The following is a 25,758-nucleotide window of genomic DNA, read 5'->3' as shown; positions in this document are numbered from 1 at the left end:
TTCCTGGCTGGGCTCTGTATGGCTGCCGCGAGGACTGAGTCTCATTCCATTGAGGCTGCCACAGGTCCGCTGTTTCACTCTCAGCCTTAAATGTTTCTCCTCTGACCCAGACAGTTGCCCCGATGTGGGGATCAGACCCCTGCTTCAGTTCCCTCACCCACAGAGGCCAGGTCCAGTCCCACTAACACTCCTGTTTTTCCCCCTGGTCCCTTCGTCCTACCGAGTTTTGCGTGGCTCTATGTGCTCTTTTCCACTGGTCAGGCCCTCCCGTCCGCTCTCAGACGGCGTTCTGCATGCACTTCTGTGTCTGAAGGTGTGTTCCTGACGTATCCGTGGAGGGAGATGTGCTCCACGTCCACTTACTCCTCCTCCATCTTGTTCCTGTCAGGGACACCATTCTTATGTTTTTTGTTCTTTTATTCTGGAAAATAATTCCTAATTTTGAAAGTGGCATCTGGTTGCTATCTTTTGTTAGCAGAGAAACACAAAGTCAAACATTGAAGCACTGTATATACTTGTGAGTTAAATTTTAAAAACTTTTTAAAAAAGAATTTATCTTTTATTGTTTGAAAGGATCTAAACTTTAGATTTTTGTGTCTGTATTGTTCCGATTACAATAGATTCTTTTCTACAGTGATTTAAAAGCATAGATTAAACTATGCATTTACGGATGGCATTATCCTTTGTTTTCCAGTGAATTGCAACAAATACATACATAGCTTGGTTGACACTATCTTTAATGCTATTTTTTCCTTCACTTCTTTTGTTTAACTTTTTTCCACTAAAATCTCTGTAAAATCCACTGTAAAATCTCTTTTAAGGAGAAAAGAAAGTATCTTTTACTTCTGTTGATCATATTCACATTATTTCTTTATTTATTTTCATTCTTTCATATATTCATTAATTGTGATTTAAAATTCATCTTGGCATATCCTTTCAATATTTTAGAGTAATTTCACTTTTTGTTCCAGAGTGCAAGTCATTTTAAATTTATTTGTGAATCTATGTTTCTCTCTGTATACTTAAGACTTTAGATTGCTATCTATATTTTATATGTTATCTTGTTCATAAACGTAATGTCTTACCCTCATCTGTATGTGATCATTACTAATTCTGACTTACAATAAATTATTAGTATATTTTTGTTATTACTTCTCTGCATTACAAATATTATTTTATCCCATTTGTTTTTTTAATTAAGTCTTTTTCTGTTTTTGATGCTATATTTTTATTTTTGTATAATGCAAGAAGTTTTAATACATGGTTTCACTTCTTTCAGATTATGCTTCATTTGGCTTAAAATTCATGAGGAACTGGTCTATACTCTAGGTATAGGTAATTATTGTAGTCTTAATTTTGTTGTTTATTTTTATTGAAGTATAGTTGATTTACAGTAGTATATTAGTTTCAGGTATACAACATAGCGGTGTGATATTTTTATATATTATACACTATATGAAGTTACTGTAAAATATTGACTGTGTTCCAGAACTTGTGGTTGCCAATGAGGAAAGGGGAGCAAGGAGGGTGAGGTAGGCGGAGGGGACTAAGAGGTACAAACTACTAGTTAAAATAAATCACAGGGATCCAAGTTTTAAATATATACTTTAATATTTTTTTCAGACATTCAATTTTTAAAATATAATTGCTTATAATACAGTATAAAATCTGAATTTACAAAAGTAAGAAGCCATCCCTTATCTCTGCTTTTCGGTCTCTGGTCTTTTATTTGGTGGACCATGTTATTAATTTCTGTCAACAGCCTATGGAATTGGAGAGGAAACATGGGTCACGCTGGTGGTTTAGAAGCAGATAGGAACCTTCCTTGGCCATCTGTTCATGAGTTCGGTTTCCCTGGTTCAGGTGTGCATGCTTTGTCCTGTCCAGTAAATAAATGTGCTGAGTCACATCTGGTGCTTCCGATGAGCCCTTTGAGCTCTCATTTTAGGCAAAAGAACTAATTTCTCTGAGGCATTAACTCAATTAACAACACTTAGTCCCATGAATGAAAAGGCAGGAGGTGCCAGAACTGGGAATCTAGTATGAGGAGAGGGTGCTATGGATGTGGAGGGATGGGGCATTTGGACAAAGATGGATGTTAAAGTGGGCTTCCTAGGTGGCACTAGAGGTAAAAAAATCCACCTGCCAATGCAGGAGACATAAGAGACACGTATTCGATCCCTGGCTTGGGAAGATCCCCTGGAGGAGGGCATGGCAATCCCTCCAGTATTCTTGCCTGGAAAATCCCATGGACTGAGGAGCCTTGTGGGATACAGTCCATAGGGTTGCAGAGTTGGATATGACAAGAGTGAGACCTTGTAGTTCATGGAAGGTCCTCTGGGTCCTCAAACCAGGAGCCTCAGAAGGTGGGCAGGGAGACCTGGGCACTGAGATGCAGGTAAGGCGCTGTGAACAAAAGGGAACAGACTACTGCTGGGCTGCTGGGTCTGGGGGCCTGTTGTGCAAGCTGGGCTTCAGGGAGCCTGATGGGCTTCCCAGACAGGGAAGGAGAAGGGAGACCAGTGGAAGATGCAGGGGTCCCACAGGGAGAGGCTGCTCACCATCCTTGTTCCAGGCTTTCTGCTCACTTTGGGTCCACTAGTTTGGCAAATATATGTCAAGAGCCTGGGAGGGGTCAGCCTTGCTTGTAACAAAAGCAAAAGCCTACACCTAAAGTATTACTGGATTTGATTAATTCATTTAACATTAAATTCAAATGTTTGAAAAGTTCAAGTAATTTAGGTAGTTCAGGTAAGCACTAGGTGACTACTTCTTTTTTTAAAAGAAAAAAAAAAAAAAAAACAAACCAGTGACAAGATAATGGTCTGGAATACTTCACAATATTTCTAAAAGCTATTTTGCTTTTTAGGAGACATTTCTTCTAAATCCAATGTCATAATTAGTGTAAGCAGGGAGGTTTTTTTTTTTTTTTTTTTTTTTTTTTGTAAAATATTGTCTGACTCTGGGGTTTTTATTTTTGATTTGGGACCAACAGCATGTCAGAGGTGGAACTGCTGGGTCCAGCGTGCCCGTGCTACAAAAACACTCGTTTTCATCTAGCTCCTGCCACTCTGAAGCTTTAGCAGGGGAATGACACGGATCGTCAGCTTCCTGAGGGGACCTGATCATACTTTTGAGACAACGCGGGGGGACTGCCAGGCCATGTTCTCTTCTCTGAAGCCACATCGTCCACGACTTTGCTGTGAGGATGTGCCTAAGTCCCCGTGTGATCTTGTCCCCTGGCTAAGCAGTTTGGATGGTAGTGGCCACCTGTCCCAGTGAACTTATCTTGTTGTCTGGCAAGTACCCCCAGAGGTTCCTTCTCTCAAGAACTTGAATCAAAACACTCAGCTTGTGGTGGGTGCTGAATCTTGAAGTCATGTAAAGTTGTGGTTGGGTCTGTGTCTTTAAAGCCAAAGCCACCTATGAGCTAAAGTTGGGGAGGCAGGCAGAGAAACTGTGAATGGTCTATCTGCAGCCCAGAGAATGTAGCCGATAAAGGGAAACAGAGATGGGAGCCAGTGTTAGGTGAGGGACAGTGGAGATTGGTGGGCAGAGAAATTTAGATAAAAAAACAGACCACGAGGCTGACGGTATTTGCTTTGATTTTTGATGGTTTGTTTATTTCAAGCTCCATGTCCTGTGAGGCCTCCTTTATTTGAATTAGCTTGAACTATTTATTTCTAGTTCCTAAACTAACTTTGACTACAACAAACACGAAAAGTTAGGCCAAAGAACTGCTTGTAGAAATGAGTTATGTCCAAGGGAAGGTAGTTCTGAAAGTAATCAAAGCTTCATGGGGAGAATTTGACATGAATAGAAAGCTCTAGACACATATCAAGCTATGAAGGGTGAATGAGTGTGAAACCATAAACCATACCATCCCCAGAAGCTACCTTTACTGAAATGTTTTCAGGGTCGGCTGTCAGCAATTTTGGAAACTTCTTGTTTAGTTTATCTGACTTCTGAAAACTTGGCTAATAATTTTAATGTCACCTTTTATTTGGTATTTTACATCTGCTTACTTGGAGATGTCTGAAGGAGGGAAAGTGTACTTATCATGGAAGAGTCAAAAGCTTTGAAGTCTATACATTCCCAGAGAGTATCTTGTCACATTGCCAAGTCAGTGACAAGAGAAGGTGAAAGGAAAGTCATTCATTACTCTCAGCTTGCACCTGAGAGTTACAGTTACTGTTGAGTCATCTGTCCACCCTGGTCTATTTCAGTGATATTCGTGGATTATTTATTTCTCTCTGGCATTATTGGGTACTAGAATTTAGTGAAAAGAAGTGCAACTCAGAACTTTATGGGAGGATGAGTTTTGCTACTGACTACTTATACAATTTAAAAAAAGAGATGCATTTATATATTGAGTGGGTTGACTAACTATTTCTGTTGGAATGTAATGAAAAAAAGGAAAGAAAACAGCAAATATCAGCATGAATGAGGATTTGGGAACATTTTCAAAACAGGAGTTCAAGGATTGAACTTTCCTGGTGACCCATTGGTTAAGATTTTGCCTTCCAATGCAGGGGGTGTAGGTTCTCTCCTTGGTCTGGGAGCTAGGATTCTGCATGCCTCAAGACCAGAAAACCAAAATATAAAGCAGAAGCAGTACTGTAGCAAATTCAATAAAGATTTAAAAATGGTCCACATAGAAAAAACTTTAGAAAGTAAAATAAAGTAAAGATTAGGGATATAGATGGTTCTATATTGCTTTAACCACTGAGAAACTGCTCTTCCTCTAAACTAATGACTCTTGTATGGGGGGAAAATCCTCTAGGCTTGTACTGATGATCTCAAAGGATATTTTGAAGTTTTCAGGATATCATTGATTTTTATGATATTTAATTGAAAGCTGAAACCATGTCTTCAGGAGAAATTAAAAGGGACGTTATATGCAAAAATCTTCAGTCAGTGTTCGCTATGTGAAAGTTGTTTGCACAAAAACATTTTTAATTTGGGAAGAAGGATCACTAATTCAAAAGCCTGGGCATCACTGTCTATGATTTTAGAAGATCTTTAAACCTGAATATTGAATTAACAGGGTCTTGGTAAACAGAACTGAAGCTTTATCTGAGATTTTTGACCTTTGATCATTGCAGGCTTTAGGGTTATCTGATCGTCTAAGTGACTAAAGCTTTCATCTAAGAGAGCTGTTCCTATGGCTTAAGGGGTGTGAAGTCTGTTATCAACAGAGCGTTGTTGATTTGGTGGCAAACATTCTCTGAAATAAGCAGTGTCCTGCTGACCCATTCTCTGGTCTCTGTCCATGTTAAACTCACTCTATGTGAAAAAACACGGGACCATGTGTGGTGAGGGGGCGCCCATCCTTGCTGATCCTTTGAAAGAGGGGTATGATAAGAAGTCAAACTTTAGTATAGCTCATCCTGGGTTAAAATGTAAGGATTTTGCTTGAAATGTAAGCCAGATGATTTAGGAACTGAGACAAAATGATGACAGTGTAGAGGCTAAATTCTAACCTCTGCAGGCCGGATTGTCACAGGTTATTGAAAAGCCTGTTGGCATCAGCACAGTCTGTCTTGAGTTGGAAATAGTTACTGAATACGGGTCTTTCTTTGACAACATAATGAGCCATAATTGTTACAACACCTGGACTTCACAGGAAAATTAGAGTAACCTTATGCAGTATCAATCCTCTTTTCATGAAAAAAATGAAGGAAAGAGTAGGGCTTATAGACAGGTGCTTTGTCTTGGGATTCAACAGAAGTTGGTTGGACTGGAACTTGAAATTATTCCTGTTGTAATGGAAACAAAATCCTGGGGAAAGAGTTGTCAACAAGACCTCAAAATGAAGTATGGAGGAGATTTCCCTGGTGGTCCAGTGGCTAAGATTTTATGCTGTCAATGCAGGGAGCTCTGGTTCTATCCCTGGTCAGGGAACTAGATCGCGCATGCCACAACTAAGACTTCAGTTCAGTTCAGTTCAGTTCAGTCACTCAGTCATGTCCAACTCTTTGCTACCCCATGAATCGCAGCACGCCAGGCCTCTGTCCATCACCAACTCCCGGAGTTTACTCAAACTCATGTCCATTGAGTCGGTGATGCCACCCAACCATCTCATCCTCTGTCGTCCCCTTCTCCTCCTGCCCTCAATCCCTCCCAGCATCAGGGTCTTTTCCAATGAGTCAGCTCTTTGCATCACGTGACCAAAGTATTGGAGTTTCAGCTTCAGCATCAGTCCTAATGAACACCCAGGACTGATCTCCTTTAGGATGGACTGGTTGGATCTCCTTGCAGTCCAAGGGACTCTCAAGAGTCTTCTCCAACACCACAGTTCAAAAGCATCAATTCTTTGGTGCTCAGCTTTCTTCACAGTCCAACTCTCACATCCATACATGAACACTGGAAAAACCATAGCCTTGACCAGATGGACTTTTGTTGGCAAAGTAATGTCTCTGTTTTTTAATATGCTGTCTAGGTTGGTCATAACTTTCCTTCCAAGGAGTAAGTGTCTTTTAATTTCATGGCTATAATCACCATCTGCAGTGATTTTGGAGCCCCCAAAATAAAGTCTGACACTGTTTCCACTGTTTCCCATCTATTTCCCATGAGGTGATGGGACCAGATGCCATGATCTTAGTTTTCTGAATGTTGAGCTTTAAGCCAACTTTTTCATTCTCCTCTTTCACTTTCATCAAGAGGCTCTTTAGTTCCTCTTCACTTTCTGCCATAAGGGTGGTGTCATCTGCATATCTCAGGTTATTGATATTTCTCCCGGCAATCTTGATTCCAGCTTGTGCTTCCTCCAGCCCAGCGTCTCTCACGATGTATTCTGCATATAAGTTAAATAAGCAGGGTGACAATACACAGTCTTGACGTACTTCTTTTCCTATTTGGAACCAGTCTGTTGTTCCATGTCCAGTTCTAACTGTTGATCCCTGACCTGCATATAGGTTTCTCAAGAGGCAGGTCAGGTGGTCTGGTATTCCCATCTCTTTTATTTTTTTATTATTTTTTTCTTTTTTAGTTTTTATTTTTTAATTGAAATATTGTTGATTTACAGTGTTTCACGTTACAGCAAAGTGATTTAGTACAAATATATATGTGTGTGTATATATATATATATATATATATATGTATATATATTCTTTTTCAGATATTTTTCCATTGTAGGTTATTACCAGATATTGAATATAGGCCCTTGTGCTATACAGTAGGTCCTTATTGTTTATCTGTTTTATATATAGTAGTCTGTATCTGTTAATCTCAAATGCCAATTTATTCCTTTCCCATTTGGTAACCATAAGCTTGTTTTCTATGCCTGTGAGTCTATTTCTGTTTTGTAAATGACTTGATTTGTAAAATTTTTTGGATTCCACATATAAATGATATCAGAAGATATTGGTCTTTCTCTGACTTATTTCACTTAGTATGATCATCTCAGTGTTGCTGCCCATGGTATTATTTCATTCTTTTTTTATGACTGAGTAGTATTCGATTGCATATATGTACTGCATCTTCATCCATTCATCTGTCAATGAACATTTAGGTTGCTTGCATGTCTTGACTTTTGTAAATATTGTTGCTATTAACATTGGGGTGCATGTATCTTTTAAAGTTAGAGTTTTCTCTTTGACTTTATTCTTGACAGAACTGTTTCTTCATTATTTATAACATAAAATGGTTAAATTAGCTCTTTCTCTCCAAAGCATTTCATGTTGTGTGCTATGTCGCTTTAGTCATGTCCGACTCTGTGCAATCCTAAGGACCTCAGCCTACCAGGCTCCTGTGTCCATGGAGTGGGTTGCTGTGCCCTCCTCCAGGGGATCTTCCCAACCCAGGAATCAAATGCAAGTCAAAGATTTAAAGGAGGAGTTTAAATCCTTTTAATCACTCCACATTTCCATAGTAGAGTGAGGATTCTAAAACAAAAGCTTCCCATCTCTTTTAGAATTTTCCACAGTTTGTTGATCTACACAGTCAAAGGCTTGGGCATGGTCAATAAAGCAGAAATAAGTGTTTTTCTGGAACTCTCTTGCTTTTTCGAGAATCCAGCAGATGTTGGCAATTTGATCTCTGGTTCCTCTGCCTTTTCTAAAACCAACTTGAACATCTGGAAGTTCACGGTTCATGTGCTGCAGAAGCCTGGCTTGGAGAATTATGAGCATTACTTTTCTAGCGTGTGAGATGAGTGCAATTGTGCAGTAGTTTGAGCATTCCTTGGCATTGCCTTTCTTTGGGATTGGAATGAAAACTGACCTTTTCCAGGCCTGTGGCCACTGCTGAGTTTTCCAAATTTGCTGGCATATTGAGTGCAGCACATTCACAGCATCATCTTTTAGGATTTGAAATAGCTCAACTGGAATTCCATCGCTTTCACTAACTTTGTTCGTAGTGATGCTTCCCAAGGCCCACTTGACTTCACATTCCAGGATGTCTGGCTCTAGGTGAGTGATCACACCATCGTGATTATCTGGATCATGAAGATCTTTTTTGTACAGTTCTTCTGTGTATTCTTGCCACCTCTTCTTAATATCTTCTGCTTCTGTTAGCTCCATATCATTTCTGTCTTGGTAGATTCCCAATATACTACTGGAGATCAGTGGAGAAATAACTCTAGAAATAATGAAGGAATGGAGCCAAAGCAAAAACAATACCCAGCTGTGAATATGACTGGTGGTATAAGCAAGATCTGATGCCATAAACAGCAATATTGCATAGGAACCTGGAATGTTAGGTCCATGAATCAAGGCAAATTGTAAGTGGTCAAACAGGAGATGGCAAGAGTGAACGTTGACATTCTAGGAATCAGCGAACTGAAATGGACAGGAATGGTTGAATTTAACTCACATGACCATTACATCCACTACTGTGGGCAGGAATCCCTTAGAAGAAATGGAGTAGCCATCATGGTCAACAAAAGAGTCCAAAATGCAGTACTTGGATGCAATCTCAAAAATGACAGAATGATCTCTGTCCATTTCCAAGGCAAACCATTCAATATCATGGTAATCCAAGTCTATGCCCCAACCAGTAATGCTGAAGAAGCTGAAGTTGAACAGTTCTATGAAGGCCCACAAGACCTTTTAGAACTAATACCCAAAAAACATGTCGTTTTCATTATAGGAGACTGGGATGCAAAAGTAGGAAGTCAAGAAACACCTGGAGTAAGAGGCAAATTTGGCCCTGGAGTACAGAATGAAGCAGGGCAAAGGCTAATAGAGTTTTGTCAAGAGAATGCACTGGTCATAGAAAACACCCTCTTCGGACAACACAAGAGAAGACTCTACACATGGACATCACCAGATGGTCAACACCGAAATCAGATTGATTATATTCTTTGCAGCCAAAGATGGAGAAGCTCTATACAGTCAGCAAAAACAAGACCTGAGCTGACTATGGTTCAGATCATATACTCCTTATTGCCAAATTCAGACTTAAATTGAAGAAAGTAGGGAAAACCACTAGGCCATTCAGGTGTGACCTAAATCAAATGCCTTATGATTATACAGTGAAAGTGAGAAACTGATTTAAGGGACTAGATCTGATAGACAGAGTGCCTGATGAACTATGGATGGAGGTTCGTGACATTGTACAGGAGACAGGGATCAAGACCCTCCCTGTGGAAAAGAAATGAAAAAAAGCAAAATGGCTGTCTGAGGAGGCCTTGCAAATAGCTGTGAAAAGAAGAGAAGTGACAAGCAAAGGAGAAAAGGAAAGATAGTCCCATTTTAATGCAGAGTTCCAAAGAATAGCAAGGAGAGATAAGAAAACCTTCCTCAGCGATCATTGCAAAGAAATAGAGGAAAAGAACAGAATGGGAAAGACTAGAGATCTTGTCAAGAAAATTAGAGATACCTTGGAAACATTTCATTCAACTAAGACTAAAAGCAGCCAAATAAATAAATATTAAAAAGATGAAGTACCTCAATGTCCCCAGATATGGACAGAGTGGGAATTCTGGGGCCTGTAATCCTGCAGATGAGTGGTAAAGAATCTGCATGCTCATGCAGAAGATGCAAGAGGCTGGAGTTTGGTCTCTGGGTCAGGAAGGTCCTCTAGGGTAGGAAATGGCAACCTGCTCCAATATTCTTGCCTGGGAAATCCATGGACAGAGGAGTCTGGCGGGCTACATTTCATGGGGTCACAAAGATAGGACCTCACATGCAAATGCAAATCCTGGAGATCCAGGCAGTGAGTTAGGGATGAAGCTTGGGAAAGGAAGGTGACTAAAGCAAGTGAAGGCTGAAGAGGACCCTGGAGCACCAGGGTCAGAACAGACACTCAGACAGGAGAGCAGAGCAGGGCAGGCTGTGAGCACTGGTGGGGAGTGGGGGCTTAGAAGTGAGGCCGGTTATCACTCCTGGGACATGCAGACTCATGGTTGGACTTTTTGGAAACTTGCATCCTGTTCTAGAAATTTCCTTGCAACTGATTCTCTGTGACTGCAAGATAAGATTAAATGGAACTCTAACCTCACTCCCTTCCTCTTCTCTTGACAACTCAAGCACTTTTTGCCATTTTCATTCTTGGGACAGCATTTTGTCTTTGTTCATTAACCCAGAGAAGAAATTTTGTTGGTTAGAAAATATTTTAGAAAAAAGTATTTCATTAGCAAGCTTGTGAACTCTATTATGATGAGGAGAAATGATTTAAAGTGACTTTTGCCTCTCAAATGGAAAACAAATGAAATGTCACTATAGCAGTTTCTAAATTTCTGGCCACCAGTTCCCGGCTTTCTTCCCATATTTTTGTAGTGATATCTCCCTGTCCCCACCATGGGACAAGGACACTCCAGTTTCTAAGCAGGAAGTATATTAGCAGTTGGATGGCTAATCATAATAAAAAGTAGGATTTTTGTCTTAACTGTGCTCGTTAAAGAGTAGACAGTGGGTGCCCACGATAGCAGAACTTGCCAGCACAGTGATAAACTGTGAAGCTGTCTCTCGGCAACAATGAGAGACCCTGAAGTCTCACCCTCCGATGAGTTCCTTGCTCCACTGGATCTCTGGGTATTTTGACTGCACTGCTGAGGTCAGCCCTGGTTGTTTTCTTAATGCTGTGTAACCTGGATCTGGTACAATATTCTTTCCCCTGGTGGTATTGCTAAAGTCAGGCATTCCTCACTTTTAGATTTTGTCATACTCATTACGACCAGAGCTGAATGTGGCTGGAACAACAGACACCGTGACTAGCACCCTCACCATCATCATAGCAACAAAAGAAAGTAACTGAGCAGGGTATTTGTGACAAAGATCCGTCTAGTCAAAGCTATGGTTTTTCCAGTAGTCATGTATGGATGTGAGAGTTCTATTATAAAGAAAGCTGAGCGCTGAAGAATTGATGCTTTTGAACTGTGGTGTTGGAGAAGACTCCTGAGAGTCCTTTGGACTGTAAGGAGATCCAACCGGTCCATCCTAAAGGAAATCAGTCCTGAATATTCTTTGGAAGGACTGATTCTGAAGCTGAAACTCCAATATTTTGGCCACCTGATGTGAAGAACTGACTCATTGGAAAAGACCCTGATGCTGGGAAAGACTGAAGGCAGGAGGAGAAGGGGACGACAGGAGATGAGATGGTTGGATGGCGTCACTGACTCGATGGACATGAGTTTGAGCAGGCTCCAGGAGTTGGTGGTAGACAGGAAAGCCTGGCGTGCTGCAGCCCATGGGGTCCCTGAGCTGGAAACGACTGAGCAACTGAACTGAACTGATAAGGGTTGTGTTTGAGAAGAAAATAGAAGAAGGAAAATTTCTTTCTTTGAATAGGAACTTAATTTGCTACCTGTTTCTAGAGCAGGTTTATAGGCTGCCTAATCTTTCTTTCTTTTCTTCCTTCCTTCTTTTCCTTGCCTTCCTCTCCTGTCCTACCCTCTCCCTTCCTTCCCTCCTTTCCTTTCTTTCTTTATTTCTTCCTGGAACTAAAATATAGATTAGAGTAGCAGTCTTAATTTGGAAAGGAATGTTTGATAATGTCTTTGTCTGTGTTGTCATGAAAACAAACAAAACAAACAACAATAGCAACAGCCATAAAGAGCAACATCACAATAAAAAAGTAACAACACCCCAAAGTGGATTCTTTTTTAGTACTTTATGTGGAGAAGGGGAGATGTTTCAGAATTAGAAACCCCCCTCCACACCTTTTGAATGATGGAGCTCTTATTAGATTTACATCTTTAGTTTCAAAGAATAGTCAATAGAAAAAAAAAAGATTTATTAAAGTTGTGGATGGTGGGTCATGGAAGGGACCTTCTATCTTGACGAGAAAGATATTTTCATTTCCCCCCAATATGTTTCAGTACAATTTAAAATATCATGTCAACCTTATCTTCAAATTATCTTGGCTTGCAGGCAAATATCCTTGCAACTCCAACCTTTAAGATGCTCTCAAAAATAAATAACATTAAGGTTATTCAGCAATGCAAATGAGCTTTTGACACTGGAAACAGTTTCAGCATATTGATAAACTGCAACTTAATTAGCAAACTGTGTAGGTAAGTCACACTTAATGAAAAATAATGCTGATATATACTTGAGTGGCTCTTGCTTATACATCTGTTAAAAATGAATGGTAATAAGTTTTCTCCTGAAGGTTCTGTAGCTATGTGAAATATATAGATGACATTCTAAGAAACCAAAATACTAAAATATTCTGAGTGGGCAGTTAAAGATGTTGATTCTGAGTAGTGATGTCATCCCTCTGAATTTTGAATATTTAAACTTCAGCGTCTTAGATATTCATATGGCATATGTTTTTCCTCCCACACCTGTAATTGTCTGGGTAAAACCTGTCCATCCTGGGGCATTTCTGGTGGCTCAGTGGTAAAGAATCTGCCTGCCCGTGTTGGAGACATGGGTTTGATCCCTGGTCTGGGAAGATTTCACATTCCTTGGAGCAACTAGGCCCATGTGCCACAACGATTGAGCCTGTACAGCTCTGGAGCCCGGGAACTGCAACTACTGAAGCCCAAGCACCTAAAGCCCATATTCAGCAACAAGAGAAGCCACAGCAATGAGAAACCTGTGCTCTGCAACTAGAGATAGCCCCAGCTCACTGCAACTAGAAAAAACCCACACAGTAATGAAGACTCAGCACAACAAAGAAATAAATAAATGGAATTATTAAACAAAAATCCTGTCTATTCTTTGAACCCTAGCTCAGATGTCAGCTCTGTTGGGTAAGCTTTCTTATTCTTCCCCTTTCCTTTGAAAATTTAAGTCCCCTATCTTCTATCTCTCCCTCATAGCTCAGCTGGTAAAGAATCCGCCTGCTATGCAGGAGACCCTAGTTCAATTCCCGGGTTGGGAAGATCTCCGAGAGAAGGGAAAGGCTACCCACTCCAGTATTCTGGCCTGGAGAATTCCACGGACTAAGTCCATGGGGTAACAAAGAGTCAGACATGACTGAGCGACTTTCACTTTCGCTTATCTTCTCTCTCTCTTAAAATATTTGACCCTTCCTGCCCTCCTCACATGGTAGTTTGTTTCATTCTACTAGATAAGCACCCTGAGGGTCACAATTCATTTCCTTCACCTTTGTACCTCTTACAATGAGGATGTTACAGAAAGTAAAGTAACAAATGCCTCCTTGTTCCATTATCCTGCTTTATTTTCCTCATGGGTATTACCATTAGCATTATGCTGTAGTTGTTTCTTATTTGCTTCTCATTTTCTTACTCTCAATGTAAATGAAGCCCCACAAGGAGCAGGAACCTTACCTTTTGACTTTAGTATTCCCAGCACTTAGCATAATAGCTGACGTATAGTAAAAGTTCAATAAATGTTGTTAGGTGATTACATAAATAATTGAATGCAGAGATATATAAATTATTCAATAACACAAATAAAAATTATAGAGAAAAAGGGATGTTGGGGCCCCAATTATCCTTAATGATTCATAGGTGTATCTCAAACTACAAGCCCCTTCAAGTCATTTCCATTATCATTCTAAGGTTTTTCTGTTTTACATTGTTCCATAGATTGCAAGTACCACTCCCCAGGTTAGAAATGGAAGATCAGTGAGAATCAAGAACTCACTCCATAAAGTATCCCTGAGAGGGTCAAGCTGAGAATTTTTGGCCTCTGAATCCTGGTCCATGAAACTTTTTTCTCTCTGTCTTAATTTGTGGTAGCTTGACTGTGAAGCTAAGAAACATAAGTTTCAGGCCCCTCTCTTGCCTAGGCCCCTTCCAAAGCCCTGGACCTAATTTTGTATTTTTAGTTTTAATTTAAAAAATTTTTTAATTTTAATTTTTTTCTTTTACAAGGGATCTCCCCATCCTCAGGTGTGCGAACCTCATGCCCCAGAAAACCTAGATGCATCGCGCCTCTTCCTCTAGACTCTGACTTTGTCTCAGTTCTGTATGGATACTCACTACCTTTGCATTCTTTGAAATCTGGACTCTCTTGGCGTCTGGTTTGCTTGAGTTTTCCGACCTCCTTTTATGTGTCGATACCCTACTAAAGCTTTTCTCCAGTCTCAAAAATTTTAAAAAATACTGTGGATTTATAACCAGACTACAAAGTTTAAATACGGATTGTGATTTCCTAATTTCCCCTCCCCTTTAGTTATTGAGATTGTCTATATTTCCCATGTTTTAACAAATATTCAAATTCTGGATTTGTAGAAGGTTTTCTTTAGTCTGAAAGCAGATTTTTTTTCTGTAACCAATTAGGTCCCCAAGTGTAATGAAAAGCATGTCTCATCATAAATACCTGGACAGACTTGGCTCGTTGTCACAAACAAATTCCATCAACTCTTAATCAAGTATCCTGGCTCTGTAGGAATTTTAGAGGCACCAGATATCCATGATGTTTTAGCTTTTATTTATTTTTATTTACTTTTTAAAATTAATTTTTATTGTAGTATAGTTGCTTTACAATGTTGCTAGTTTCTGCTGTACAGAAAAGTGAATCAGCTATTCCATACTCATGTCTCCTCTGTTTCGGATTTCCTTCCTGTTTTAGCTTTTAATTCCCCTCCAGGTCTATACATTACATGTTTTAATTTTTTTCCCAAAATTGTTTCCAAAGTGCATTGGAAGCACAAAGCTATCTTTTTCATCTTTACCACTTTCTCTGAACATCCCCCTGAATTTTAAACTTTGGTTGTTCTCTAAATGTTAAAAAATTCTGTAGGGAAAAGCACCTTTTCTTTTCCCTTACTTGTATTTTTCAGCTTCTAAAAATAAGGCACACTATAGCAGCAGCTGCTGAATTAAAACACAATAATAAATGAGTTGGAACTCAAACAAAACATTCCAGGCCAGTTCTTGCATCCCTTATGCCAGCCTTGGCAGAGGTTTTATGTTGCTGGGTCAGCTGGAGGGAAGACTCCAGGGAAATCAGAAGAGCTGGCTGGTGAGATGATAGCTTTGCTCTTCTCCACTCTTGCAGGTGTTGGGCTAGCGCTGGGCACAGTAGGTGCTTAGCGATTGTCTACTGAGTTGGTTGCCAGTACGAGGGCTGCCCTGGTGGCTCAGTCTGTAAAGAAATCTGCCCGCAATGCAGGAGACTGCCTGTAACGCCAGAGACCCTGTTTCAACCCCTGAGTCAGGAAGATCCCCTGGAGGAGGAAATGGCAACCTACTCAGTATTCTTGCCTGGGAAATCCCGTGGACAGAGGAGCCTGGTGGACTACAGTCCATGGGGTTGCAAGAGTTGGACACAACTTAGCAACTAACCCACCACCACCACCACCAGGAATCAATGGGCTTCCCTGGTGGCTCAGTGATAAAGAATCTGCCTGCCAAGGCAGGAGACATGGGTGTGAGCCCTGGGTTGGGAAGATCCACTGGCAATCCACTCCAATATTTTTGCCTGGAGAATCCCATGGATAGAGGACCCTGGCTGAGGTCACAAAAGAGTTGGGCACGAGTTAGCAACAACAATACCATGACGATCAACAATGGGGAATCTAGAGTGGCAGCAGTGAAGGAAAGCGATCCTGATGGTCACCATTTATTGAGCATCTATCATATGCTTGAGCATATACTTAGTGCTATACATGCACTGTCTAGAAGGGCAATGGACATTTTGCTTGAGTTATTCTGACATAGCTGTTTTGATATAACTATTTGGACATATTGGTAAACAAATTATATTTTCAGATTTCTTTATTACCAAGTCATTGACACTCTATCTCTGAGCCACAGCCCATACAAACTCCCAATCCCAAGGCAGGGCTCAGACAAAGATGAGAGACAGGAATTCTCTCACTTCAAAGCATGTGGGGGACTTCCTTTGTGGTCCAATGGCTAAGACTTCTCACTCCCAAAGCTGGGGGCCTGGGTTGGATCCCTGGTCGGGAAACTAGATTCCAACTGCTGCAACTAAGAGTTTTAATAAAGTAGCTAAAGATCCCACATGCTGCAGTGAAGATCAAGTGCAGCCAAATAAATAAACAAATAAATAAAAATAAACATTAAAGAAAAGAAAGCACAAGGAAGCTGAGGTCACGTGATTATCACACTTACTAAACACGAACAGCCTTCTCAGGCCGTTCAACCATCCTGAAAGGCATCATCCGTTCATTCTCTGAGACTTTGCTCCTGTGTATCTCACTGTCTCAGATTTCTTTTTGAATGTGTACTTATTATACTCTGATTTTTTAACTAACAAGCACATGTATATACTTTATGGTAGAACTTTTTGATTTCCAGTGAATGTCAGTGCTCCTAGAGGGGCATGTAAGAATCAAAGTCTTAAAAAGGATATTCTGTAGGTAGTATACTTTCATCTCTGGAAAAGGATAAAAGCAATCATTAAAAATATCAACTATACAAAAATAATTGAAACAGAAATGGAAAGTCTACCACAGTTTGGATGGGTATTCAGGATGGAGTGAGAGCCTGTGATTATTTATTATTCAAAAACCAAACACAACAACAACAGCAAAAGAGCGATTTCCCTACATCAAAATGGGCAGAGCAAGAAGTCTTGCTTTAGTCCCTACAGGCTGAATCTCACACACTTATTTAGCAGAAATTGTCCAAGTTCACAAGACTGGTAAGCATCAGAGTCAAGTCTGTCTGATTCATAGTGCTTGCTCTTTTCAGCTGTGTTTTCTGTGCAAAGCAGAAGATCTGAAATATAGCAACTGAACAATTGCAGCTGACTGCAGGCAGCCTTTGGTGCAAGGCGCTAGATGCTGACCAACACTGGTGGATTACCTTGCTGTGCTGGTTGGGGTACGAGGTGGACTGGGACCACATTCAGGTCCTGCGTGCTTGAGAGAGTTAATTCTTAGGTAGGTTGATAAGGAATCCAGGGCCCCTGAGGAGGAGGAAGGGGTCCGGAGCCCTGGAGGAGAGGAAAGGACAAATTTGTTAATTCCTTCATCTTAGTCACATAAAGTGTTTTTTTTTTTTTTTTTTTCTTTTTTCCCCCTTCAAGCCCAGAGCTAATGATTACACAATAAAACAACTCATTTTTGCTCATGGGTATGTTTTTCCTTAAACTCTGTACTGGTGATTATATAGCAACAGTGTATCCTGTTGGAGGATAAGCTTCTCCTTAAGAACCTTCTGACTAATCCCCTTGTCTTAAAATATAGATTGTGGGAGTGCGTCACTTAAGTGTGCAACCTTGACACTTTCTTTTGATTTATTGTTAATAACCAATTGAAAAAGTATGCAGCTCCCTTGCTAAGACAAGTGAGGGGCACTCTCCGTTTCCCTTCCAGCATCTATGTCAGAAGCTTTCTCTGTTTCCTTTTTCACTGTAAAAAAACTTTTGCCACATGAAGTTCTGAGTGTCTGAAGCCTCAACCCTGATCCCGAAGCTAAATCCTCTCCTTTGGAGATCACGAATCTGACATCGTTCACCGTAAACTATCACACTGAAGGTGTGCTCTGCCTTTGAAGGGCTGCGGGTGGCTGATCCTGGAGGTTGGGGGGCGCTTGCTGCCTTGGCTGAGCTATAATAGTTCTGCCACCTCATGGAAGTGCCAGCTGGTGTTGTAGCACACTGTCATCTATGAGTGAGGATGGATGGAAAGCAGACACACTTGTCAGAGCTATTTGCAGTTTTGTGATGCTCTGGCGAAAATGGGCCCTTATTATAGATACTCATTGTCTTAGAAGAAAAGCCACAGAAACAGCAAGTGTGAAATGATGTTGTGGTCTGTTAGTCTGTCTGCCCTAGATAGGGAAAATGATATTCATGGAACTTTCCTCTGCCTCACCAAAAGATCACACTTAGCAGGGCCCTGCTGAACTTGTATGCATTGTGAGATATGATGTGGGTAATTGCTCCGTTTACTTGAAGATCCCTTTTGTTAGCGTTTAATAAATAAGCAAACCTCACTATAGGCTGTGGTCAGTGGATCTGGTTATGGGGAGAATCTTTTCTCTCTCAGCTGGAGAGGCTTATGGACTTACAGCGTTGTATTTTGAGATTAGAGGAGCAAATAAGTTTAGCTATTTCTATTGCCAGAGGTAGAACATATTTGGCAGTAAAATACCATGAAATGATTGCTGGAATTCTAGGGACCAGAATTATAAGATATTAGAATTGGAAAGAGGATTGGGGAGAGATGATTTAAAAAATATTTTTTTTATTCATTTAACAAAAATGTATTGATTTCCCAGTATACTCCAGGCATTGTACTGATATTCACTGGTACCAGTGAATAAAGCCTACAAAAGTCTCTTTCAACCTGATTTCCATTTTACAGATGAAGAAGCTGAGTTCCAGGAAGGTCACAACCTTAAAAATCACACAGCTAATTGGGAGGAGAATTGTATTTGGACTTTAGTTCTCTTACTTCAAGCTTTGAGCTATTTCTAAGATATCACATCACCTTAGTCCTAGTGATAGACAGTTGAAGTCAATGTCTGCATTGAATAAAATGTTATGTTTACATTTTATAGCAATTTTTGTTGTTATTGTTCATTAAAATATTTAATGAACAAGATATTGTTCATTAAAATAACAGAGCTCTGGACGTCTCTGGTGGGGCAGTGGATAAGAATCTGCCCGCCGATGCAGGGGACACAGGTTCAACCCCCGGTCCGGGGAAATTCTGCATGCCATGGAGCATTTAAGCCTGTGCGCCACAACACTTGAGCGCATGCTCTAGAGCCTGCATGTCACGTAAACTGAAGCCCATGCACCCGGAGCCTGTGCTCCAGAACAAGAGAAGTCGCCGCAGGGAGAAGCCTGAGCACTGCAACGAAGAGTAGCCCCCTCTCACCGCAGCTGGAGAAGGCCTGTGCAGGGCAATGAGCACCCAGTGCAGTCAAAACAAAACAAAGCAACTGGCTGTTAAAAAAATACAACAGAGCTCTGACTGTGTGTGAGGGAAGATTCCTTCCTCTCTACCAAAATATCTTTTTTCCAAACTATTTTTACAAGTGCATGCCATGTACAGAGTTCCTGGCATATAGCAAATATTCCACAAATATATTTTGAATAAATGAATGAAGATACAGCAATGATCAAGACAGGCACATCTCCTGCCCTTGTGGAGTTTACATTAGAGAAGTGGTGTGAAATAGTAAACATGGTCACACATTATTTGCAGCTCCTCCTATGAAGAAGTAGAATGTATTTAAAATTCAACAATTTTTTTATTGAGAAATAATTGACATATAACATTTGTAAAATTTAAGGTGTACAAACTTCTTGATTTGTCGTATTTATGACTGCAATATGATTACCACGGTAGCATTAGCTATCACCTCTATCATGTACATAATTATCACTTCTTTCTGTGTGATGAGCACAGTTAAGACCTACCTTTTTTAGTAACTTTGAAGTTTGTAATACAGTATTGACTATAATCACTATGCTGTGCATTAAATCTTTAGAACTTATTATTTACTAGTTGCAAGTTTATACCCTTAGACAACATCTTTCTTATCTCTCCATCTCGCAGTCCCTGGTAACCACCATTCTATTCTGTGTTTTTATGAGTTTGGCTTTTTAAAATCCTGCATAAAAGTGATGTCATGCAGTATTTGTCTTTCTCTGTCTGACTTATCTCACTTAGCATAATCCCCTCAAGTTGCATCTATATTGTTGCAAATGGCCTGCCCCGTGTGAGAGGTGATATGTGCTTTAGAAAAAATAAAGGAGAGAGCCAGGTGGTGAATGTTGAGCCAGGGTTGCAATTCTAAATAAGCTGGCCTAGAAAGGCAAATGAAAACCACAGTGGAATATCATTTCACATTTGTCAGAATGGCTATTATCAAAAAGAACACAGATAACACTACTGTATATAAAATAGGTGACTTATAATTACCTACCGTATAACACAGGGAACGCTACCCAATACTCTATAATGGCCTATGTGGGGAAAGAATCTGAAGAATGGTGGATCTATGTATATGTATAACTGATTCATCTTGCTATACACCTGAAACTAACACAACATTATAAATCAACTATACCTCAATAAAAATTAAAAAAGAAACATTAAAAAGAAAAAAGAAGCAAGGGTGTAGTCATGGTATCAAAAGATGCTGGGATGTCTTTTCACCTTACTTATAGTTTCCTTTGTAGTGCAAAAGCTTTTAAGTTTATTATAGCCAGGACATGGAAGCAACCTAGATGCCCATCAGCAGATGAATGGATAAGGAAGCTGTGGTACATATATACCACGGAATATTACTCAGCCGTTTAAAAGAACTCATTTGAATCAGTCCTAATGAGATGGATGAAACTGGAGTCCCTTATACAGAGTGAAGTAAGCCAGAAAGATAAAGAACATTACAGCATACTAACACATATATATGGAATTTAGAAAGATGGTAACAATAACCCTATATGCAAGATAGAAAAAGAGACACCGAAATACAGAACAGGCTTATGAACTCTGTGGGAGAATGTGAGGGTGGGATATTTCAAAAGAACAGCATGTATACTATCTATGGTGAAACAGATCACCAGCCCAGGTGGGATGCATGAGACAAGTGCTCGGGCCTGGTGCACTGGGAAGACCCAGAGGAATCGGGTGGAGAGGGAGGTGGGAGGGGGGATCGGGATTGGGAATACATGTAAATCCATGGCTGATTCATATCAATGTATGACAAAATGCACTGAAATGTTGTGAAGTAATTAGCCTCCAACTAATTAAAAAAAAAAAAAAAGATGCTGGGAGTTAAAAATAAGATGGAGACTGAAAAAATGTCTGTGCCCTTTACTCATTTAGAGTTTGTGAGTGACCTTTGCAAGAGCTGTTTTGGTGAAGTGAGAAGGAGGTGCCCTAGAGCAGAACATCAAAGCCACTGCCACAGACCTCACGGAGGCTGGAATATGATCAAGTAATGAAGATGCTACCTCTTTGGATGGTTCTCTGTATATAGAGGAGCTGATTCTTGTAATAACTTTTCTGAAATCCTCTTTACTTTGGAAAATTCGATTTCTTTTCTTTTCTATACTCCTACTTGCCAAGAATAGTGTGCTTACCACTTGGAACAGCAGGGAACGTGGGTGGGCGGGAAGTGAGGGAAGAGAGAGCGATCATCTTTCTCCCACTGTCTCCTCTTCTCTTGTAGGGCGGCTCCGGCCGCTGTTGTCCCGTGGGAACTCTCCCCCGCGTTGCAGCCTCCTTCCCCTCACCCTGCGAGCTGTGCTGGTGGAGCTCGTTGCTCTCCCCCAGGTACTGTGCATATTAGTTTAGCCTTCATGGTGGGAAGGGTAAAAGGCAATGTGATAACTTGAGAACTTAAACCAGTTGTTGCTTTTTGAAAATGTCCATCCACCACCTTGATGTTTGTCAAGTGCCTGTTGATCACAGATTGTTTATTTATATTTATGAATGATGGACTAAGTTCATGATTATATTGGTTGTTGATGTAGGTTTTACCAAGCAATTATTTTTCGCTGAGGCAAAGGGTTGGACACTACTGAGCGACTAAGCACAGCCTCCCTGAATTAAAAGGCAAATGTGTCAGCTCTAGATAAGTGGGCAGAATGTGTCAATAAAGGAAGTTTCCTTTCCCAAAATGAGAGAAGAGTAGTTAATCACTCAGGGACCTGTCCGATTAAGGAAGGAAAGAAGGAAGAAAGAAAGAAACTAAGAAGGAAGGATGGAGGGAAGAAAAGAATGAAGGGAGGAAGAAAGAAAGAAAGGCTTTGCTCCATTGCTAAGTGCTTTTATACATTTCACACTTGCTTGGAGTTACCTTTTTCTTTTTTGTGCTGACTATAGAGTTACTTCCAGTGAAACACCCACATTCTACCCTTTAGTCATTTTCCTTTTTTTCTGGAGTGTAGTTTTCACCATTTCTCGTGGGGGCAAATGCCGCACCCAGGCCAGTTACGCAGTAGGCGCTGCTTCATACGCTGACGATTCCTGTCTCTTCCCACCTTGGGCACCGATGCCAACCTTGGCCAGGATGGCTCTCAGCCCTGTCTCATCTCTCTTAAGCATTTATTGTTGTTGGGGTTTTGTCTGCTCTCATTTAATCCAGTCTTAACTGCTCTCAGTATTCCATGAATTCTTTATCTTGGTTAGTTATAGCAACTTTGCCTGTTTTCCAAGACAGTTAACTTTTCTACACTTATAGGGGATTGGTGAAGGCAGGAAGATAAATGTGGGTGTTCAGTCCACCATGTAAAACTTGCCCTTACTTCTTAATTATTTATAATAACAAAAACCAGAACTAAAATAGTTTTCAGACAACCCCCCAAAACTTCTTTCAGTCAGAGTCACTAGTCCTGGACAAATAGATTGCTTTAAATTTAATTTCTTCCTTCTATGTTTCCAGTATAAATGTGAAGTGAAAAACTGAAAGGATGAATTATAGGAAGGAGAAGTCTGGCCAGTTATCAGCTGTGTGTACTTAATGGTCTATGACACAGACTGCTAGTTATCCAACCATATTCATTTTCTTCTTCTTTGATAATACCCACGATTTAGCTGGGTGCCCACTTCCAGTTTAGTGTTTCCAATGTGGATAGATTATGGTTTTTCTTTGGGTTTTCTTTGCGGGCTTTCATTAATCCTTGATATCCCAGGAGCCTAATAATCCCCTAAGCCCCACATTTTAGATTTGGAGAAATTGGATAGCTATTTCTAGAGTTCCAGTTATTCACTTTCATAAGAAAAAACACATGACTTGAGAAAATTAGAAAAGTTGAAAATGAATAAGGATTTAAAATTTAATTATAGGTTATAAAGATATTCAAAAGGAAACATAGGCTTCAGAGGTAGACCAACACATTTCTTCAAAAAGTACACAACACTAAATCTTAGCCTCAAAACAACTGTAGAATAAAGACAATCAAATGCAAAGGATGGGTTGCTAATATCATGCAAGTTCAGGATTCTTATGTGAAAGAAAAAAAATGAGAAAAAAAGAATTTAAAACTCCCCAGTGCAATTTCTTCCTAAAAGTTCCAAGCCTTAAAAAGAAGAGAATTTGAGCCATTCTGATTTATAATTTCCTAATTCTACACATTGAAAGACTTTCATTTAAAATTTAGACTTATAGTAAAGTTGCAGGATATAAAATTAACACACAGAAATCCCTTGCATTCCTATATACTAACAATGAAAAAACAGACAGAGAAATTAAGGAAACAATACCATTCACCATTGCAACAAAAAGAATAAAATACTTAGGAGTGTATCTACCTAAAGAAACAAAGGACCTATACATAGAAAACTATAAAACACTGATGAAAGAAATCAAAGAGGACACAAACAGATGGAGAAACATACCGTGTTCATGGATTGGAAGAATTAATATTGTCAAAATGGCTATTCTACCCAAAGCAGTCTATAGATTCAATGCAATCCCTATCAAGCTACCAACGGTATTTTTCACAGAACTAGACCAAAGAATTTCACAATTTGTATGGAAATACAAAAAACCTCGAATAGCCAAAGTAATCTTGAGAAAGAAGAATGGAGCTGGAGGAATCAACCTGCCTGACTTCAGACTCTACTACAAAGCCACAGTCATCAAGACAGTATGGTACTGGCACAAAGACAGAAATATAGATCAATGGAACAGAATAGAAAGCCCAGAGATAAATTCACGAACCTATGGACACCTTATCTTTGACAAAGGAGGCAAGGATATACAATGGAAAAAAGACAACCTCTTTAACAAGTGGTGCTGGGAAAACTGGTCAACCACTTGTAAAAGAATGAAACTAGAACACTTTCTAACACCATACACAAAAATAAACTCAAAATGGATTAAAGATCTAAATGTAAGACCAGAAACTATAAAACTCCTAGAGGAGAACATAGGCAAAACACTCTCCGACATAAATCACAGCAAGATCCTCTATGACCCACCTCCCAGAATATTGGAAATAAAAGCAAAACTAAACAAATGGGACCTAATGAAACTTAAAAGCTTTTGCACTACAAAGGAAACTATAAGTAAGGTGAAAAGACAGCCCTCAGATTGGGAGAAAATAATAGCAAATGAAGAAACAGACAAAGGATTAATCTCAAAAATATACAAGCAACTCCTGCAGCTCAATTCCAGAAAAATAAATGACCCAATCAAAAAATGGGCCAAAGAACTAAACAGACATTTCTCCAAAGAAGACATACAGATGGCTAACAAACACATGAAAAGATGCTCAACATCACTCATTATTAGAGAAATGCAAATCAAAACCACAATGAGGTACCATTACACGCCAGTCAGGATGGCTGCTATCCAAAAGTCTACAAGCAATAAATGCTGGAGGGGGTGTGGAGAAAAGGGAACCCTCTTACACTGTTGGTGGGAATGCAAACTAGTACAGCCGCTATGGAAAACAGTGTGGAGATTCCTTAAAAAACTGGAAATAGAACTGCCATATGACCCAGCAATCCCACTTCTGGGCATACACACTGAGGAAACCAGATCTGAAAGAGACACGTGCACCCCAATGTTCATCGCAGCACTGTTTATAATAGCCAGGACATGGAAGCAACCTAGATGCCCATCAGCAGATGAATGGATAAGGAAGCTGTGGTACATATACACCATGGAATATTACTCAGCCATTAAAAAGAATTCATTTGAACCAGTCCTAATGAGATGGATGAAGCTGGAGCCCATTATACAGAGTGAAGTAAGCCAGAAAGATAAAGAACATTACAGCATACTGACACATATATATGGAATTTAGAAAGGTGATAACGATAACCCTATATGCAGAACAGAAAAAGAGACACAGAAATACAGAACAGACTTTTGAACTTTGTGGGAGAATGTGAGGGTGGGATATTTCAAAAGAACAGCATGTATACTATCTATGGTGAAACAGATCACCAGCCCAGGTGGGATGCACGAGACAAGTGCTCCGGCCTGGTGCACTGGGAAGACCCAGAGGAATCGGGTGGAGAGGGAGGTGGGAGGGGGGATCGGGATTGGGAATACATGTAAATCCATGGCTGATTCATATCAATGTATGACAAAACCCACTGGAAAAAAAAATAATAATAATAAAAAAAAATAAATAAAATTTAGACTGACATGACTTAATTACATAATGATATGGTAAGATTTCTTAAGTTGGTTAATATGGATGTCTAATAGTTCCACACATGTTCAGTTACCCCTGCTTCTTTGCGGGTTGTTTATCCGTAAATATTGTCTCTGATTATTCCATGTTCCTTTCACCACAGCTGTTCTACCTTCCGGTCCCCTACATAGGACTATTCTACAAGGTTTGGCTCTAAATCATCTTTTCCTTCCATGTTGCACAGCAAATGTCTCATTGACTGAAGCCGGCTGTAATTCTCTCCTCTATCAGATAACACACTCCTGCATACAGAGAGACACACTCACACACACCTGACTTCCTCGTCAAGCTTCTCCTACAATTGGAAGAGGAA

The sequence above is a fragment of the Dama dama genome, chromosome 28, assembly GCF_033118175.1.
Source record: "Dama dama isolate Ldn47 chromosome 28, ASM3311817v1, whole genome shotgun sequence".
NCBI classification, from domain to species: domain Eukaryota; kingdom Metazoa; phylum Chordata; class Mammalia; order Artiodactyla; family Cervidae; genus Dama; species Dama dama.
The sequence above is the reverse complement of the archived record's forward strand: the minus strand, read 5'-3'. Positions refer to the sequence as shown.